Source organism: Daphnia carinata, chromosome 9 (genome assembly GCF_022539665.2).
Source record: "Daphnia carinata strain CSIRO-1 chromosome 9, CSIRO_AGI_Dcar_HiC_V3, whole genome shotgun sequence".
NCBI classification, from domain to species: domain Eukaryota; kingdom Metazoa; phylum Arthropoda; class Branchiopoda; order Diplostraca; family Daphniidae; genus Daphnia; species Daphnia carinata.
This window is the reverse complement of record NC_081339.1, coordinates 566620-572537: the sequence shown is the minus strand read 5'-3', so window position 1 is coordinate 572537 and position 5918 is coordinate 566620. Positions and strand designations below refer to the sequence as shown.

At 38.8% G+C, this 5918-nt stretch overlaps 1 non-coding gene across 1 annotated transcript; it reads left to right on the top strand.

Moving 5' to 3' along the window:
• The first annotated feature begins 2116 nt into the window (after positions 1–2116).
• On the top strand, positions 2117–2200 carry Trnal-uaa (transfer RNA leucine (anticodon UAA)). Its single transcript has one exon. It is a non-coding gene; the product is annotated as a tRNA-Leu (tRNA).
• The last annotated feature ends 3718 nt before the right edge of the window (positions 2201–5918 follow it).

The window sequence follows — 5918 nt, the reverse complement described above, 5'->3', positions numbered from 1 at the left end:
CCGCCGTCGCTGGGCACTCCAAGATCGCCGACTGCCCGCACCCTCGACGTTCCACGTTGTGTAACTCCCAGGAACACCACCAAATTATGGGTGGCACCAAAAGGCGTATCAAGATCTGCCGAACCATTGAAGTCTCATCTTGCAGTGGAAGCTCATATTTTTTATTATTTTTCTTCTTTTTGCACCTGTTTCACGGTGGGTCCCGCTGTCACCTACGGTGCTGCCCTCGCTGGCAGGGCTGTGGGGGCATGGGCCTAAGTATGTATTATGTGCCCATTTAGTTTACCTTTTTTGCCCCTTTCTATGAGAAAGGACAGTATTGTATCATAAGCCGACCCAGACAGTCATTTTGTCTTTTTTTTCTCTAAAAACTCAGACAAGTTGTCTAGTTCTTTTTTGTCTCGTCATTTTTCCGTTTTTGCCCTCGTTTAAAAGTTCAGCCCCAGGTTGTGTCCCGTCTCTCAAATCAAGCCTTTAGTCCCCAGGAATACAACGTTTGTTTTTTATCATCTCGTCTATTACATCATCCACACATCCCCTCTTTCTCTGTTGCCAACTCTTTTTGCACGAGAGTCAGAAACAGATTAGATGCAAATTTTCACATGATTTCTTTGAAAATATTCAATAGCCATGTAGAGAAAACTTAACTGAATCTATTGATCCTAATAGTGTTGGTATTGTAGTAGTGTAAGGTATATTTAGTGATTTAGAAATACCTCACCAAAAAGGGAAAAATGAGGATAAAAAAATTTAAAAATAGTGCCTTGTCAGCATAGAACCATAACTCTTTAGGGTGGTAAAAAATAATAAAATGGTTAACAAAATTCATTTGAAAAGCATAAAATGTATTTTTTTATGTAGTCTGCTGTCCCAAATTAGCGTATTGGGGGAAATGTAAAAACATAAGAATTTCAATAATTAGTTAGATGAATATTGTCATTTGATTTTCATAAAATATTTAACAGCCCTGGAGTGAAAATTTAAGCGAAGCTATTAATACCAATATTTGTTGATATTACGTTTGTTTTTGGTGTCTTTGGCGATTCTACAAAATCTTGCAAAATAAGATTAAAAATTAAAAATAGGTATTTGCACATGAGCCGCAATTAATTTTGAATCACAAACCTTCAAGTTAGGACTCCAACACCAAAAAAAAATTGATGTCTCGTTTTGACAGCTCGTTGTTTTGGTTATTGAAAACATACATTTCGCTATATTTTTTTTATTGCACCCTCTTCGGTGTCTTAAGCTATTCGATTCAGAATTAAAAACTGAATCGAACGAATAAATTAGTTTTGAAAAATAAGACTGATCAGATTAACATAAATGTCCAATGGGTTTTTTCCGAAATTAGCAGATCGGCTTTACACACATTCCCCATAAGAAAGAGTGTTGTGGGTGAAAGAGAACCATGCCACATCGATAAAATCGTTAAATGAATTTGATTTCCTGGTAGATTTAGGAATAAATCAATTTGAAAAATGTTAGAAACAATCAAGAAAATAGCAAATGACAGCAATCTTCTGTTCTACCTTAGTCTGTTCATTTTTTTGCGTGTCTCAGTCGACAATTGGAATTCTAAGCTAGGATTCCAATTCAGTAATATAGTATTAGTGAACACAAGGTTCACCGTGTTGTTAAGGCGCCAGACTTAATTTCTGTCTCTGTATAGGGACGTAAGTTCAATACTCATACCTGGTAACCATAAGTTTGCTACAATAGACGACTAACGCTAAATTGCATCTATTTCCTGGTAAATTGGATTTATGTTATTAAAATCTGTCGCAACCATGTACTGATAATACTTTACACAATTATTTGACTGCTAAAGATTAATTGATTAGCCTAGATGTTAAGGCACCTTTTTCATAGTTACGTACTGTTTCTTCATATATTCATTCACATATATTTATTCATACATGTTTCTTCAGGTACGTAAGTTGGATTTTCACACGTTAATCTGAAATGTATTGTGTAACGGTTGTGTACGACTGGAAAGAAAGAAAATTTCTTCGTAGTAGCTATTACTGCTACTTTTACTGATTTTTAGTGTACCAGATTTTTATTGTACCATTTTAAGCTAGGACTCCAATTAAGTAAAATGGTGTTATTGTACTCCAGGTTGGTCGAGTGGTTAAGGTGCCAGACTTAAGTTCTGGTCTCCGTATAGAGACGTGAGTTCGATCCTCACACCTGGGAACAATGAGTTCACAGTCAAGAAAATAGCATATGACAGCAAAATTCTTTTCTTTCGTAGTCGGTTCATTCTTCGGAGTGAGGTGGGAGGGCGATTGGATGTCAGCTGGGTTCCAGGAATATGTACTATTCATTGTACGAATCTATCTTATCAGATTGCAGGCTGGAAATGCAAAATACATGCTGCAAGATGTCCACCAACTATGGTTGAAGGTGCATGCTTGAATTATCGCAAATTATTTAATTGCGTTTGTTATTTTTTTAATAGCCCCTTGTGCCATCCACATTCATTACGTTATTAGTCTAATAATCCTGAACCTGGAAATAGTTTCATCTTCAATGTTTTTTTATCCCACCTTTATTGCATATGGCGGTGCGGCAAAAAATCCTTAAGGTGTTCCGTTCCACCGCTAATGGGTCGTTCCTGGTGTCCAATTAAATACCAACTCAATTGGCAGGTTCATCCCCAAATATTGAAATAGTTCGAAATAGAACTCATCGTTTCAGCGATATGTTACCTGCACACTAAGGTTAGACTTGACTGATGACTTGGAGCTCCTGCTTTGTTTGTTACAAAGAATTTAAGTTTTCCTTCTGTGAATTCCTTTATTTTTTTTTCACTTTTTTGTTTCAAATTTTCAAAAGCAGGTTCAATGTGTAGCTAGCGCATCAGCGATGAGTGTGAAGAGAGTAAATATCGTGGGCGCTTCCCTTTTCCTATTAATTAAACGAAGAATTTTATGGATGTAGTCGGGCTGTTGATAGATACAACGTTCTTTTCTGGCGATCTGCCAGCAATTCTCCTTGATGATGACGTAAATACAGGCTTCGATCAGAAGTGCTTGGACGAAGACCAAATTTCCTTAGGAAAGTATCGAAAGTGTGATTCCATATTCGATATGCCTTTTTAATGCGGTATAAGCATTTGTGCAAACGACAGTCCAAATCCTCCTGTCCCGCAGAACAAACCCTTCCGGTTGTTGTCAATAGATCTCTTCGTTTGACTGCCCGTAAAGGAAAGCAGCCTTCGCATCCAGTTAAGACAGTTTCAGATTGTAAACAGCAACAAAATACAGGATGACTCAAAGTGTGTCGTATTAAGGAACTGACGAGAAGGTCTCTCCATAGCTTATCCCATAACGCTGAGAAAATCCGATGGCTACCAGCTTAGCTTTGTAGCGTGGGGATGAACCTTGGGCTTTGAATACCAATCGTCCCTTAATAGGTGTACGACCAGGTGGTAGTCTAGAGAGAAACCAGGTTTTGTTCAGCATGAGTGACTTAAGCTCATCTTGTATTGCGGCTTTCCATAAACCAGCGTCGGTAGAGGCCAAGGCATCAGCATAATTTGTTGGCTCGTAGAGTTCTTCTTGGTCAGCGATTGATTATAATGATTGCCATTGGCGTTTAGGTTCGCGGATGCACAAAGGGTAAGGCGGTGAGCGTGCTTTTATTGTTGGAGATACTGATATGCTGTCGTTTGGTAGAGTTAGATTGGGTTCCTTCTCCAGAACTGGGATATCTACTTGGATTGAGACGTCCGACGGAATAGGCTCGTATGGTGGCTCAGGATCAATGTCAATTACCCCTGCAACCTGGGGCATTACATCTTCTCTTGTATTATTTGGGGACCTGTTTTTGGTCTTCTTTGGGTGTAGGTACTAAGAGTCTTATAAAATAGTATGGGGTAGTAATAATAGTATAATAAATAGTATAATCTAGTGTGGGGTGAAATTGCTCGTCGAATATGATTTCCCGGCTGATTTTTTTCCTTCTAGTGGCAGGGTGCCATTAACGGTATGCCTTTTGGGTAAGGGAGTATCCTACGAAGAAGCATTTGAGGCCCTTGGAGTCTAGCTTGCTGCGGTCAGCTTTTGGAATATGATTATACGCTGTGATTCCAAACACGCGCAAGTGTGGTATGTTCGGTTTTGTGTGGTGCCACATTTGGTATGAAGAGATTTGCTGTCTCGGACTTCTGCTTCCTAAAGTAGGCTGTGCGCCATCCACTGAAGTCATCATTGAAAATTATGAAGAAACGCAAACCGCTTCTTGTCTGTACGTGCATAGGGCCACATACGTCTGAATGAATTTGTTGTCCGACTTCATAGGCTCTTGTCCTACCGACACGAAAAGGGAATCTCTGCCTTTTTCCGGATATACAACCAGGACAGGGCTGCGTTGGAGTGATGTCGATGGCTGGTAGTATGAAGCCATCTACTGCAGGATTGGATGACATGTTATAGATTACAATAGAGAGTTTTTGTTATAAGATGACAAGTTAATCTGATTTGATGCTTGGTCATGTAAATTAAAATAAACAACATTGATACGACAGAATTTCTTGTTAAACAAGGAAATCGTTTCTCATTTAAAGGAAGTAATTCTCCTTCGGTTTGCGCATTTTCAATTGACTTAGCTTAGGATGACTATTTAACTAATTTATATCCAGATATCTCGAAATAATGCATGCCCTTTGTAAACTCAATCTATAAAATGACACCAATCCCTCTTATGTTTCAAGGAGCACTTAGGTTTGAACTGCGGACATTTCCATCTGCAGTCGAATGCTCTACCGCTGAACTATACCCCCATTACACAACAATGGTCAGAAAAATAAGTTATGTGATGAGCATTCGACAGGCAGCATTGCGATGGTCAGCTTACCTCATCTTTTATGGCATTGGCGTTTCCTGTTCGCTTTAATTATTCAGTCATCTTTCTCTTTCGCGTTAGTACACAGTATTAGAATAGAGAGTATATGTTCCATTATGGTGGCAGGTTAATCTGATTTGATGCTAAGTCTTGTAAATTAAAATAGACAACATCCACACGACAGTAATTGAATTTCTTGTTAAACAAGAAAAACGTTTCTCATTTAAAGGAAGTTATTCTCTTTGTGTTCCCAATTTCAATTATGTTCGCTTAAGATGATTATTCAACAAACTTATATCTAAATATCTCGAAATAATTGCATGCCTTTCTAAACTAATACCTTGAATTGATACCAATGCATCTTATGTTTCCAGGTTCCGCTTCAGTAGCTGTGACAAGACTTTGTATTCTTGGTCGCGGGGTATTCTTAGTTACAGGGATTGCTAGTTTACCATTTATTACATCTTCCTTTATCGTGCGCTACGATTTCAACTTAAAACTTGATGAGCATGAGCAGGGTGTGCACATGTATCACAAGCATGAGGTGAAAAAATGATAACACTATGAGGTTAGCATAGTTCCTCGTAGGACGTTAGAGATGTTTGGTGAAATATATGGTAGTGACAATGCAACGGACAGATATGGGCTGAGAAAATTTAGGCGAGTGAGAGCATCGGTATGTGAGACACATTGCGTGTAACCGGAAGTGTAGCGAAGCCAAATAGACATCTTCAACATATATTTCTTCTCGATGTCTTTATTACTCATCAAGGGTGAACATAATAATTGCACGGCAACATACGCAGCGTGGATGACCTAGATGAACACCTGCAAGATGATTCACGCAGGCGATACGTCATCAATATCACGCCATATTGAACGCGTCTTTTAATTGGTCAACCGCGTGCAGCCTACAAGCTCCTCCCAATCACGCCACTTTGCAATATGCAAAGTTCCGTGGTTAACCCAGCATCTGAGGAAGATCAGACTAGAACTTGCAGCCGATTCGAGTAGTTGCCTAAAAGCATTTCTATTACTTTATTAATGTTATGCTTGAATTTGTGCCT